The sequence below is a fragment of the Triturus cristatus genome, chromosome 8, assembly GCF_964204655.1.
Source record: "Triturus cristatus chromosome 8, aTriCri1.1, whole genome shotgun sequence".
Classification (NCBI taxonomy): domain Eukaryota; kingdom Metazoa; phylum Chordata; class Amphibia; order Caudata; family Salamandridae; genus Triturus; species Triturus cristatus.
Window position 1 is genome coordinate 1,212,789,168 of NC_140591.1, and position 14,710 is coordinate 1,212,803,877.

Consider the following 14,710-nt stretch of genomic DNA (forward strand, 5'->3'; position numbering starts at 1 on the left):
CTCGCTCTGCGACTTTCAGCTCTTGCTTCGCTTTGCATCTGCTTGAGAGTAGTAAACAAGGTATGAAAGGGGCCCCCCTGGGGAGGGGTACCGCCTGCTGCCGCAATCTCCGTAATATCGCCAGAGTTGTCCTCCTCCTGGTATACCTGCGAGGTCGCAGAATAATCCCACAGTAACCGTTTCTCTGAGTGCCTGGATAGATTGGGTTCCTGCCTCCTTAATTTTGCATGCAAAAGAGGGTGTGGGAAGATAACACGATAGAGAGTGTGTATCTGTTTTCTGAGGATCTTAAAGAAACAGATAAAAATAAATTAAATCATTGCAAACATGAAGCCAAAAGTGAGAAATTTGTTAAATTCGAGAACACCTCTGTATAGTTTTTGCGTTTTCTATGTGTGCTGCATTCTGCAGCACCTATAGTTAGAGCAAAAAAACATTAATGATTATTTATGTGCAGGAAAGTGTACCTTCCTCCACACAAACAATCATTAAATAATGATGATTTGCTACTTCTATGTGTGCTGAAGAATGCAGCACACATAGCAGTAACAAACAGCCATTATGGATTGTTTATGTGAAGGAAGGACACGTTCCTGCACATAAACAACCATTCCCAGCAACGTAGGCCCCCTTGCACTATGGTGCAAGGGTGCCTGAGTTGGTGCTAGACAGATTATTTTAGCGCCAGCGCTAGGGAAACACTTATGTAGTATATACAGCGCATCTCTAATTTTTGAAAATGTCGGAGCGCTGCACTGCCAAATGTGGCGCTGCTTTGTGCCACGACATTTTCTAGTAAATATGCCCCTTGGTGTGCAGAGTAATGATTTTCAATGTATGCAAACTGGAAATGTTGTTTCACAGAGTAGAGGTAGAGTAGTTGTCAATAACTTGAACATGGGTAATGCAAACATTAGCATGCAAAAAAGAAATGTAGCCTGTCATATCTGAAGGCATGCTTGGGCTCTGGAAGCAAGAGTGTAATTATAATCCAGACACAACACAAAATGAGATGCAAATGGTTCCTTGAATGCAAAAGAACATGAATCAAATCATACAATAGCTAAACAAAATTAATAATATTGTAGTTCCATATTGCCTCATGGTACCACATCCAGATGCAGGGTTGTTTACTATTATCGATTTGTGCCAAGCTTTTTCTCCACACCTTTTCATTAAGGCAGCCAGTATCTCTTGGCATTTATATTTTTAAATAGAGAAATGGTCTGGTGTATGATCCCACTGGGCTATACCAAATGTCCTTCAATTTCTTCAGAAATTCTGAAGAATGATGTGGAGAATTTCCAACTGTCCTGTAATTCAGTGCTGGTGCAACATATAGATGCCCTAATGGTGGCATCCAAGACATAAGGAGCTTCTAAGCAAGATCCACTTGCATTGCTAAACCATTTAGCAGAAAATGGCCATAAAATTCCCTCAACAAAACTGCTATATTGCTAAAAATAGGTTATTTATTTGGATCAGAAAATTGAAAAAAAGGAATGAGGAAGGAATCCAAAGAACACATTTCTGCTATTATGGAAATAAACGCACCATCAACTTAGAAAGAAGTGAAGATCTTTTTGGGGATAGCTGGCATTCCAAACCTTTCCATAATTTCAAATCCTTAACAGAGGCTTACTCACAGTGATGTGAGTCATCTGGTGCCATGGAACAATGAAAGTATGAAAGCCTTCATAGGCCTCAGACATTGTCTCTGTAATGCACCTTCTCTTAGAACGCTTAATTATGAAAAATATCTCTATTTTTTTATGACGAGAGAGAAGGGTGCTCACACTCGGCAACACAGAGGGGCAAAGCAGGCAATGGCATATTTCTCTGCTACATTTGATCCAGTAGCCACAGCACTTCTGGGCTGCCTAAGGAGCATTGCTGCAACCTGTCTTGTCATTCAGCAGAGTGAAGGTATTGTGATGACTTATTGTGTAAGTTCATCTAGTTGAGATTCTGGGTACTTGTATTCAAACATAACATCTAACAGATTATTCTGGTGGCTTGGAACATTTCAATTAAACGTTGCAATATTCTGAATTTCATCAGACTACTGGCAATGCTTGGTGGAGAAGATACTGATAATGAAGACAATAGTTATGACAATGACTTCATTGATGTAACAGAATTGTGTACCAAACCAAAACCAACCAATATGATTTTGGATTGGTCTATGATTTTGGCCAGCTGTGGTCACAAAGGGTTTACTTAATATTCTCTGGCACCAGTTTGAAATGGTCCACTAATTCATGATTTATTGTATGCTCTACAGCATGGGTACTCACAAACATTTTCAGGGGTCAGAACATTTTGGTCTGTGATGTGACTGAGGTCCACACGGATGCCAGCGGGGAGTGTAAAGTGGGTGTACGGGCAGCAAAACATGTATATCTAATGGCTGTCTTTAAAAATGAAGGTGTACATACAGTTAAGTGCCTAGTTACTTCCTTTCCTTATTTGCAATTAACCTTTAAAGAAGTGCTTGCTGTATATTTAAATGTATTTTTTCATGTTAGTGCTAAGTCGAGTAAACAGCAGCCCAGTTCTGCTGCTGCCCAGGGCGCCGCATGTAAAGGTTAGGAGGGCCACATAAGGCCCCTGGGCCATACTTCGAGTATCACTGCTCTACAGTTACCTATGGAGGATGCTGCTTTAAAATGTGGAGTTGCCGGCCTATATGGTTGTAGGCAAACAAGCTGTGTAATGGTACTGGCAAGACCTTTAAAATTAATAAAAGGTTGGTTATAAAAATGTGGAGTTGCAAAATACTGTGGTCTTATGTCCTGTATGTTAGAATCAAATGCAGAATGTAATCCTGAAAAAAAGTGTCTACTATTTCTTGACCACAACTTTACAAACAATAAAAGAGTTGAAAACTTTGCAAAACAATGTGCCAGACGGTGAGAAGAAAAACTGTTTCAGCGGGTTGTGTTAAAGATAGAAATGACATTGAGAAGACACCTGTTGATAAATAGGTTCATTTAATAGACATTTCAGATCAAGTGAAGAGTGTCTGCATTGAGTCCCATGTCGACAGCAGAATGTAGTTAAGAAGTCTGCAGTGAATCTGAGTCACACTAGATAGGCTGAGGGACCGTTTACTAGGCTGCAATTAGATTATGTTGAACTGCTTTTGTGTAATGAATTATGTTATATTTGGTGATTGTTTGTATTTTTTCTCAGTGGGTGAAAGCATACTTGCATGCTGTGAAGTGTGTAAGCTTGCCACAGTGGATCCACACATCTCACTTGAAGAAAGTAAAAACTGCAAGTGAAGAAGTGGTGGCACAACAATAGATTTACAGTGTCAAACTTGAGTTTTTTACTTGAATCCAGATGGGTGAGGGAGTAAGAAAATCAAGAAGAAGCACTAGGTGCACAGTAGCAAACTGAGCAAGATCAGTAAGAAAGAGTGCAGTCAAAAGTGCAAATTTCAGAAATCTCCAGAGCAGTTCAAGCTGTTTGAGTTGAAGACTGTACAGATCAAGAGGCAAGTGCACATGAAAATGTAGCAGTTGTTATAAATGGGTCTGAAGGTGAAAGCTGGCTCTAGATGGCTTGCCTAAAAGCATGAGAGGGAGAAAAAATTGCCAAGAGAAAGTTGCAGAATGAAAGAGGTTAAAGAATAGACTAAGCAAAAAGCAGTTCAGATAGAAAAGAATTTGAATGACAGAGTCAGAGCAACAAAGGGACAGAATATTGGCAAGTAAGAATAACGAACAATAAGTACACATTACCAGGGTACCCGTGCCTGTTGAAATCCAGCCAGAGCAAAGAGACATTGAATTGAAAGACTATTGGTTCATTTGATATTTTAAGAACCCCTGTGAACTTGTGGTGCCCCGATATTGGAGAAAATCAATGTTGAATACATTTAGACGGAGAACTAAGCATTGAATTTTTGTGTTTTGCGTTTTTGACATTTTGAAAGTGCATTCATTGTTTTCATGATAACTTACTAGAAGATTCATTCCATACCTTTCTTTTGGTATTCAGTCAAAGATAGTAGGTTTCATGTGAACATCTATTGAAATGAGCTTCTTGTTGCTTATGACATATTACCAATTGAAGTTTTCGATTTTGCACCATATTAGAAGTTTAGAATTTTTGATTTTTGTTTTTTAGAAGGAGTATGGCCAAAATAAAAAAAAGAGACGTTATTTAGTGTTAAATATATTTGCTTCAGTACTTTGATGATTAACTTAGTAGGTATTCGGGGCAACTTTTACTCTTCACCTGGATATGCTTCACCTAAATCTGAAATGGAATCATATATTGTTGCTAATACTGCTAAGGATAAGAGGTTTGATTATAATATGTCTGTTAATTAATAAAATGATAATATCTGTACTAGCTTTTTTGAAAGTCTGTTTAGCAATGAGGGTGACCTACAATCAGCTGCCATTCCCATGCACTCTACGAGTTGTAGAGTCCTCATGTTGATTCTAAGTGATCAAATCTTCCTGAAACTGAGTGATGTAGATATAGATTTCCCATTAGAAAAATAATTAAAGTTTGGAGGCCTGAGTTCTATTGCAGATCATGTGACAATTATTAAACCTATTGGCACTGCTAACATGAGTGATGAGAAGAGTGTGTGTACGTTGAGTGATATTAAACTGCCATTTATTAGAGAATTTATTGTGAAAATATAAAAAAATTATAGAAATTTGAATAAACCAAAAAGGATTGAGTTGCAAGAAAGGGCCGTAGAGAGATTTAGACATTCATAGATATATCCTATTCTTAGAACTGAACAAGAACGAAAGGGATTTGTGTGCCTGCGACGCATGAGAAATCTGATGGTTTGGATTCATATGAAATGGTTAGAGAGAGTGAATGTATTTATAATTTTGTGGCTGATGATGTGAAAACCTATATATAGAGAGTTATATTATGTATGTGATAAAATGACTTATTTTATCTAATCATATTTGGGTTTGTAGCGGCTAACTTGCTTTAGTGTTCCGTAGAGTGTTCTATGTGAATGAAATGAGTCAAAATGAACTCATAAGGCTGAAACGTGGATTTGGACAAGTGCTTAAGAACATTTTTGGTGTGCGAATTCCTCCTTTTGGTGGTGGATTGAAGGATGTGCAAAATTTGAACGTTTTGCACTTTGATTAATCTACTTGCAACTAATTCTGCTGGTGTCCTAACCAATATTAACAAATACATTATTGCTTTGCATGCCATAGTTGTACGGCACTGATCCATTTTGGTTATCCTACTTGCAAAAGAAGGAGGTATGCACTGTATGGTAAAATTGACAGTGTTGTGCATTCATTCCCTGTAATACTCTGCTTATTAATCCATACATTATAAATATTACTGATGTTCTGCATTAGACTAATACATTTGAAAAGATTGATGGATGGGGAATGATTTGGTCTTGGTTTAGTATGATTGGAAATAAAATTTCAAAGGTTGGGGAGTGGTTTGCTGATGTGGGTGATGAAATGTTAAGCAGAGGTCTAACCCCACTAATCATAATTGTATTGTGTATAATAGGTTTAGTACATATTCCAAAGTTCTTCGGAGGAACACCTAGAAATCACATGGATGGCGCATTTAAAGGCAACACTTTGGTAGCCTAGTACTGGTACTGTATGTCATTGCTCTCAACTGGGTTGTCTCTAGTACAATGACAGTATTAAAGAACAGTGTTAAAATCCCACAGTGCATTCAGCAGCATCATCACATACACAACAGTCCTTCAGGTATGTTTCATTCAGTATGTGACATAGTCACATCACAGTACCTTAACTGCCCACCAACACCTCTGTATCAATGAATTCAGAACTGTCAGTTTTGTAGGCTTTGTCCACCAACACTCAGGCTGGTGCTGCTGGGCCCATGTTGGGCAGACCACCACAGACTGTAAGGACCGCAGTTAAGCAGCTGGGATTTTTGTAATCACTTTACTCACTGTAGTGTCTCAAATCTCAGGCAATGTGTGGCATCTTCAAGGAATTACCACCTTCCACTATGAGGCACGATCCTCAGGTTTTGTGCGCAAAATGTTACCCTTACCTTATTTGTGCCAATAACCTTAACCTTACTCTGACAACAAGAATAACCCTAATACAAACCCTAATTTTAATCCTAATATTACCACAAACCTGATCACACTAAACCAAACAGCTAACATGGCCATAACCTAAATAGTAACATAAAGATAAAACAGAACCAACCCTTCCAACAGACCTTATCTTAACATTACCCTTTATTTGTGATAATGTGAAAATCATTAATAATGAAACTCTTGACTCTGTTTCCAAATCTTAATGGATTTCTCCGAAATTGATCAAAACTAACATTTTTCTGTTTCACATTTCTTTAAATTATTTTCATCATAGTATTCATAGAGTTTTTCCATTGTATGTTCACATAATGCTACACCTTGGACAAGCTAAAGGGATGGGTAAGCCGGGGAATTGAGGGGAATAGTGAATCCAGAGGGAAGACAGGGGTTTGGGTTAAAGAATCAAGGACAAACTTAACTATCAAATGAATTTTCATGTGAACTCTTCAATTAAATATTTTGAAAAGCACAGAAATGTAATTGTGCTAAATATATATCACTTGGACATATAAAAGGCACTGTAAAATGATGAACACATTGTAGAACATCTGTGGAATCCAAGAAAAGAGTAACACAATTTTTGGTATTTTGCATAATGGAATTTTCTATCTCATGCACTTATAAAAATTGAAACTACAAACCTCAAAGTTCTGTTCATTAGAAGCAAGGAATGACTAAAGTATGGATCAAGCTAGCAGCTGTATTGAGCACTGGCATCTATAACTACAACGACAGAGTGACCTTCAAATGTACATTAAACAAAAACATCATTGCTATACATTTTTGGATCACACTCTTTTATATTGTTGCAAATAACTAACTCTAGGAGAAATCAAGAGGAGTGCATTTAAAAAGAGTGTAAGGAATGCATTAAAAAGCATGAATGGTTGGTAGTTCCCATTCTAATGTAACTTTCTAGCAGTCATTTTAAAACACGGTAAGCCTTTTGGAAAGCTATTGGTAATAGTCATTCTTTTCAAGGCTGGTTCTGACATTTTAAGAGATTTCTAGGTAGGTCACAGATGAGATCCTTGCTCACAAAGGCTTGAGTGAGCTTCAAATGTGAAAGTATACAGGGTGATAAATGACACATTTTAAAGTGAACTTGATACATGGACTCAGTTTTCTATTACCTGGTAAGTGTCCTTAGAGAGCAAGATGAGAATGTAATTGGGGCATACAATGCCTTCCCCTGATTCACCAGAGAAGCTGCTGCCTATAAAGAAAATTACACTAGGCACCCTATGTTGTTCAACATTTCAGCTTTATGCCCATCATGTCTGTCACTTCAGCCTAAGCACATGCAACTTCATTCCAAAAGGGAAACAGTAGCTTACAAATTATGTTGAAAGCTGTAATTGTGCCAGGCACAGGATCAGAACGTGAGCTGAAGTTCTACACTCTCTATACATTTAACTGAAGCAATATCTGTTCTCGCACCCACCCCTACACACCTAACTCCAATTTCCAATGGTGCACTGGGACTGTGAAGTGATTTGTGAGAATGGAGGTAGTCAGGCAGAAGGTCAGGCAGTAGTTATAGAAAAACACATTTTTGACCTGGCAATAAGCAGTTACGTAGGGTATGGTCAGAGACAGTAATTTGGTTCAAGCCAGCCTCTGGTCTTCACTGAATTGCTCACCTATAGGCAGAACCCATTGATCTGTGCTGCAAGTCTGTAACCTGATGGAAAGAAATGTATTTATCACTGATATCAGGGGGGAAGCTTGCCCTGCTGCTTTGCTATGCTTTCTTATTGTGGGAGAATCAAGAGCATGGATATCTTACTGTGGCCTGATAGTTATGAAATCAGGTCAACAGCCTGCAATGTCCCCCCTTCCGTGACACATGGCCACCTCCTGCCTGTTCTTCTTTCCAAATTTGCCTGTGGGACCTGATAGCCTTCCCTGCCCATCCAAAATTGTCCCCCCCCCCCCCCCCGGACTCCTCCTTAGTTTCCGTGATCTCCATGTTCACGCACTCGACCTAAAGAGCTCTCTCTTGGTACATCAATGGTTTTACACATTACATCAATCTCAAGAAAGTGCTCTGCTACCTCAATACCAAATGCGGAAACATAGCACTCCTCCAGGAGATGCACCTCACTGAGCCAGAAGCTAAAAAGCTTTGGCGAGATTGGGTGGGCCAAGAGATCCATAGTTGCTCTCCCCTTTAGGCAGGGGCCTGAAGCTCGCCTTCCTTCTTCAACTCATTTGTGTGTTAAAGTAGATAGATGCAGCTACCAACCTGATAGGCGGGGACTGGAACCTGGCCTGGGATGTGATCCTTGACCACACCGGTCCTATTTAAACACCCAACAATGTGGAAAGAGCCCTACTAGGGGATCTTAGGGAGGTCATGGCGTTCACAAAGTATGGTGTCTCTTACATCCACCGGACAGGGCCTACACATACTTGTCCCCATTTCAAGGCATGTAATCATGGTTGGACTTCTTCCTGATGGCTCACCCCTTGCTCCCCCTTCTTTGTGAGACTTCCATACTACAGGGTGCACTCTTGAACCACTCTGTATTGCGCTACAGGCTGATCTGGGCCTGTCACAGCCAATCAGCAAACACTGGTGTCTCAACCTGTCCACCTACAACCACCCTGTGGGCCAGAACCAGCTTAAAACCCAAGTTTATACAAACTGTGAGCACAACAATGACTCAGTTGATTCTGTCCTGACCCTATGGTGGCAGTGAAGGTGACCATCAGGGGTCAGATGATAGTAGATGGCGCCATGTGCAACAGGCAGAAGGAGGAGCGACAGAAGGCCCTGGAAATGGACATAGCCTCCCTCAAGCGTGCCTACACCTCTCCCCCTTCTGCTATTACCATGTGCAGCCTTGAGAAGGGGCACATGGAACTTAATACCCTCTGAACCTCCAAAGCCAAATATGCGCTCCAAAGGCTGTAATACTGGCATTACAAATAGGGGGAGAAAGCGGGATGGCTATTAGCGACTCAGATTAGGCAGAGGGAGGCTGCAATGGCCGTTACCTCTATCACAATGGATTCAGGGGCACTGGTCACCAAGCCGCAAAAAATTGGAAAATCATTCACATCCTACTACAGAATCCTCTACTCTATGGAAATAGTCCCGGGAAAAACACAGACAGATGTCTTCCTGGATAGCGTTCTACTACTGTGCTTCACCAAGGGAGGCAGGCAACTGCTTCAGGGTGCTATCACCAAGGAGGAGATTGCACAGGCCATCTCGGACCTACCCTATCACAAAGCCCTGATTCCTGGCAGAGTTTTACAAGTGGGCCATACCCAAAGTGGTGGACCTTCTCCATGAGGCCTTTGGTGAGGTTGATTGCTTGGGCTCCTTGGGTTTATTATCTAACAGGGCACTGATATCAGTTCTTCCCAAAACAGGAAAGGACCCCGTCCTCTGTAGAAGTTATCATCCTCTATCCCTGTTCGATAGGGATGTCAAAACACTGGCCACATGCCTCAAACGAGTCCTCCCATCTCTTATCCACCATTCGTAAGTGGGGATTGTCTCAGGCCCCTCATTGCACAACCACCTCTTCACGTTGCCCCATGTGGTCTGGCTAGGAGCGTTACTCCTGGACAAGGCCTTGGCACTGTCATTGGATGCCAAGAAGGCCTCCAATCGGATAAAATGGGGCAACCTGCTTTCCGGACTCTGGTAATTTTGTCTCTACGATTCTTGTGTAGATTATCCCCTCCCCACTCACTCCATGATATATCAGTATTGTATGGTATCAGTGCACGTAACTCAATCAACATTTGTATTTCAGTATGGGCCCATATTGGACTTACATGTCACTGTTTTCACCTGAACTTTTTTGATAACAATAAAAATAACTGCAACATGAACAAAGAGACTGCAATGTACACTTTTAAAGTGGGGAAGACTTTAGTTTTTCCTTTACCTTATTAGGAGATGTTATGTTATGTTATGTTAGTTACATTTTAATGCGCACAGCTGCTCCAGCGAAGGAGCGTCCTGGCGCAGGGAAAGGAAAACACAACACAACACTAGATCCGGTGACAAAAAGCAAACAATAAAAGCTGAAAATAATTAAAACAAGAGGGTTTTCAGGGCTCTGCGGAAAGACATTAGGTCATTCGAGAGGCGGATTTCCAAGGGGAGTGCATTCCAGAGGGTTGCGGCTTTCACGCGGAAGGAGCGACCCCCCATCCGACTCAGTCTGAAACGGGGGACGACCACCAAGGACTGTCCAAGGGATCGTAGTGAGCGGGTAGGAACATAGGGAGAGATCAATGAATTGAGTATTCCGGGTGCCAACTCTCTCAGAATTTTAAAAACCAGGCAGAGAGCCTTGAATTGGATACGCTTGCATATCGGGAGCCAGTGCAAGGACCGCAGGGTGTTAGAAGTAGGGCAGGTTCGAGGCAGACCAACCACCGCCCTAGCCGCCGCATTCTGGACTCGTTGTAAACGAAGAATCTCGGCTTGGTTCGCTCCTAATAGGAGAGAACTGGCGTAATCCAACCGCGAGATGATCATTGCTTGAATGACCAGCTGTCTTGTAGGAGCATCGAAGAAACGCAGCAGGGGTCTTAGCCCGCGTAGTACTCCAAAACAGCAGGCCGCCACTCTCTTTGTATGAGTCACAAAGCTTAGCGTATGGTCAAGCCATACTCCGAGATTCCTGAGTTCCAGGACAGGGACCGGCGCTGACCCCAGCTCAGGAGGCCACCATTCGTCCCCCCAGTGGTCCGCTTCCCTTCCAACGATCATCACCTCTGTTTTTGACGCGTTCAGTTGGAGACAGTTGTTATTCATCCAGCTGACCACCTCTCTCAGTCCACTTCGGAACCTGAGGGCATCCTGCTTGGCATCCCCGCTGATCGTAACCGCCAACTGAGTGTCGTCAGCATAGGAGACCATGGTAAGGCCCCATTGCCTGACGACCTCAGCCAGCGGCTGCACGTACAGATTAAAAAGCGTGGGACTCAGCGAGGAGCCCTGAGGGACCCCCAGGTCCAAAGGATGGTACTTGGACTGAAAAGGAGGGGTGGCAACGCAAAAGGAGCGATCACTGAGGAAGGAGCGGCACCACTGCAGAGCTGAACCACAAATGCCAATGTCCTGCAGGCGGTGTAGCAAGATGCGATGGGAAACAGTGTCAAAGGCAGCGCTCAGGTCTAATAAAATAAGCGCTGCCGTTTGACCTGCATCGAGCACACTTCGCAAATGCTCAACCATTGCCAGAAGGGCCGTCTCAGTGCTGTGACCAGCACGAAACCCATTCTGCGTGGGATCCAAGACATTCACAAGGATCATATGCTCCGTGAGGGCCCGATTTACATGGGCCTCCATAACCTTGGCCGGCCATGGGAGCAAAGATATAGGGCGGTAGTTTTCAGGTCTCAATGGATCCAAAGATGGTTTTTTTAGGATCGGAGAAACCACCGCTTGCTTCCATTTGGCAGGGACCAGGCCAGAGGTTAGGGAGAGGTTAATCAGGGAGCACACTGCTGTGCGTCCCTGAAAAGCAACGTCCCTGAAAAGAGCAGATCTTACCGGGTCTGCAGGCGATCCAGACTTGACTCGCAGGGCCCACATTGCGAACTCCTCATTGGAGATGGTAGGAAAGGAGTGCAGCGATGGACAGCTGCTAGAGCCGCTCCAAGGAATCACAGGAGACAGTGTGCTTGGAAACGCCAGATAGATTTTCCTGACTTTATCCAAAAAGAAAGTGGCTAAGGCTTCACAGTGGGCGATGGAACTGTCCAACTGTGGAGAAACTCTCTTTGCCATTAAATCTTTTATGGTTTTAAAGATGGTTTTAGTTGGATTAAGGCTGTTTCTAAATTCGGCTGCGTAAAACGCCGCCCGGGCCCTGCATATAGCTCGATGGTAAAGCTTAACTAGGGCCAGGTAGATGGATTTCTTATCGGCATCGTACGACTTACGCCACACCCTTTCCGCCCGTCTGCAAGAGGACTTCATTGCACGCAGCGCGCTGTCATACCAGGGACTGGCCTGCCGGGGACTGGACTTGCTGGAGATGATAGGTACCAGGACGTCCAGCGCCCTGGTAATCCAGTTACAAAACCGGTCATAGCCCAAGGTGGCATTCAGCAAGGGACCTAATGGCTCAGCACCCATAATGCGGTGAAGGTCCTCCAACCTAAGTTTGTTCCAGTGGCGCCGGGGTATCCGCAAGCAAGGCGGTATAGTAGGATTGGCAGGGAGGGGAAGCCAAGCAGACACCAGATAGTGGTCAGACCATATCACAGGATCAACCGCCACGATCCGAACATCCGAGAGAGTGGTAAAAAACGGATCAAGGGTGTGGCCGGCCACGTGTGTAGGCTGAGAAATAAGCTGGGTCAACTGCAAAGCCTCTAAATCGGCCAAAAAACCACTGATGGCCAGAGACTCTAACCTATCAAAGTGGAGATTTAGGTCGCCCAGGATTGAAAAATTTGCACAGCCACTAGCCAATAAGCTCACAGCCTCCGGAAAGGCACCTCTAAAAGCAACATCGCTGCCTGGAGGGCGATAGACAACCATCCCTGACAGCGAGAACTGAGGGCTGATGGAAACCTTAAACAGCGCACTCTCACATCCGGCAATCTGCAAGATCGTCCAGGTACATGTAAAGGCGGATCTAATAAATAAGGCGATCCCTCCACCTCTAGAATGGCGGTTCGATCTAAAACATAAATAGCCCGGAGGACAGGCAAGATTGACTATGGCGTCATCAGTATCTTGTAGCCAGGTTTCAGTTACCGCCAACAGATCTGGTGTCTTATCCAGAATGAGATCAGCCACAGACAGATGGTGTTTCACTAGAGATCTGGTGTTCAGATTTAAAAATCGTAGACCAGATCCCAGACTACCAGGCAACGGAGAGAGGCCAGGAGGAGCTCGTGGGGTGGGAGAAGTGGCGAGCTCGCGAATACCTACAGGCTGGTCCAATGACCATCTGTTACAAGCACACTGAAACGGGCCACACAGCGGATGGTGGGGTGTGGCAGAGCAGCGTGGGAGTGTATCTCTGATGGCAAGAAGCGAGGCGTCGGAATACTTAATCATCCTGACAGGGCGAAAGCTACGAGCACACAGATATATGCGAAGTTAAAATAAAGGATGAAATCCCCAGCTTACCACGCGTACTTGGCGCGGACGGGCGCAGACGGGCAGACTCAGGCTCGACTCCGGCGCGAGTCAGGCGCTACCGCTGCGCGTCACCGCTGCGCTAGCAGAGTGAGCTTTAAATACCAGCTCACCTGGGCTACATGAAACGCTAGAGCGCTGCAGCAAGTGGCACAGGAGGCAGAGACCACCCCAAGATGGCGGCCAGGCGCCACGAATAAACTACAAACAGGTGGAGATTCCGCGAAAAAACGCGGTGGGGGCACAGTTTAAAATGTAGGTATGTGGCCAGAAACAATTCTACCAATAAAACGAGGCTCCAAACAAAAATAGTGCAGATATCAAAAACGAACTTTAAAATCAATAATAAGCGCAGCGCGCTTAAATGCGACTAATATAGCGCATGCAGGCACCTTTCCCAAGGGAGGACAATGGGAGAGCTCGCCTTAAATACCAGCTCACCTGGGCTACATGAAACGCTAGAGCGCTGCAGCAAGTGGCACAGGAGGCAGAGACCACCCCAAGATGGCGGCCAGGCGCCACGAATAAACTACAAACAGGTGGAGATTCCGCGAAAAAACGCGGTGGGGGCACAGTTTAAAATGTAGGTATGTGGCCAGAAACAATTCTACCAATAAAACGAGGCTCCAAACAAAAATAGTGCAGATATCAAAAACGAACTTTAAAATCAATAATGAGCGCAGCGCGCTTAAATGCGACTAATATAGCGCATGCAGGCACCTTTCCCAAAAGATGCTTAGGAGAGGTGAATTATTTTTATTTGGAGATTCCTGCTTGTCTTGTGTAAATGAAAGTCAACTAATCCCAACTGTTCATGTTTCTGACAAGTATTTTGATTCTGGGATGGTATAAAACATAGCTGCAAAAGAAGTTACTTTGTGTTAGGAGTCCAGGGGATTTGCCCGCTATCATTCAACAAATGCATTAGTTTTCTGACTTGCCCCATATCCTCATTCTAGTCTGATGGAATTCAACTCCGACAAAACTCTCTAGTCCAACCTCCTCCCATTTGTGTCTGAAGTATTGAAATTCTGCCCAGTCAGTATTTTCCACCCCACCCTGCTAAATAGAAAAACGCTATGAACCTATAAAAAAAAGAGAACATGCACAGAGAAGCAGAATACAAGCATCAAAACAATAGTCATGTATTTGCCACAGAGGACCCACCCTTGATGACATATAAAGGTGTAAAAATAAATTTTAAAAAATGCAGATGAAAATACATTTCCTCAAATTACCAAACACATCTTCCTTATTAAACTGTACATATGGGTCACATATTGTTTACACAGTTTTACTGAAAAAGGACTTACAACCAGATTAAGAATTGGGTGGCTACTGAAAATTATTGAATTTGAGGAAGTGTTATAATACTTAGGAGAACCCATCAGTGGAATTCCTTCAAAAAGGGGATCTGAATGGAATATATTCCACTGATTATCAAAGTTAAAGTCCAACAAAATCTTTATTAGGCTGGGTACCAG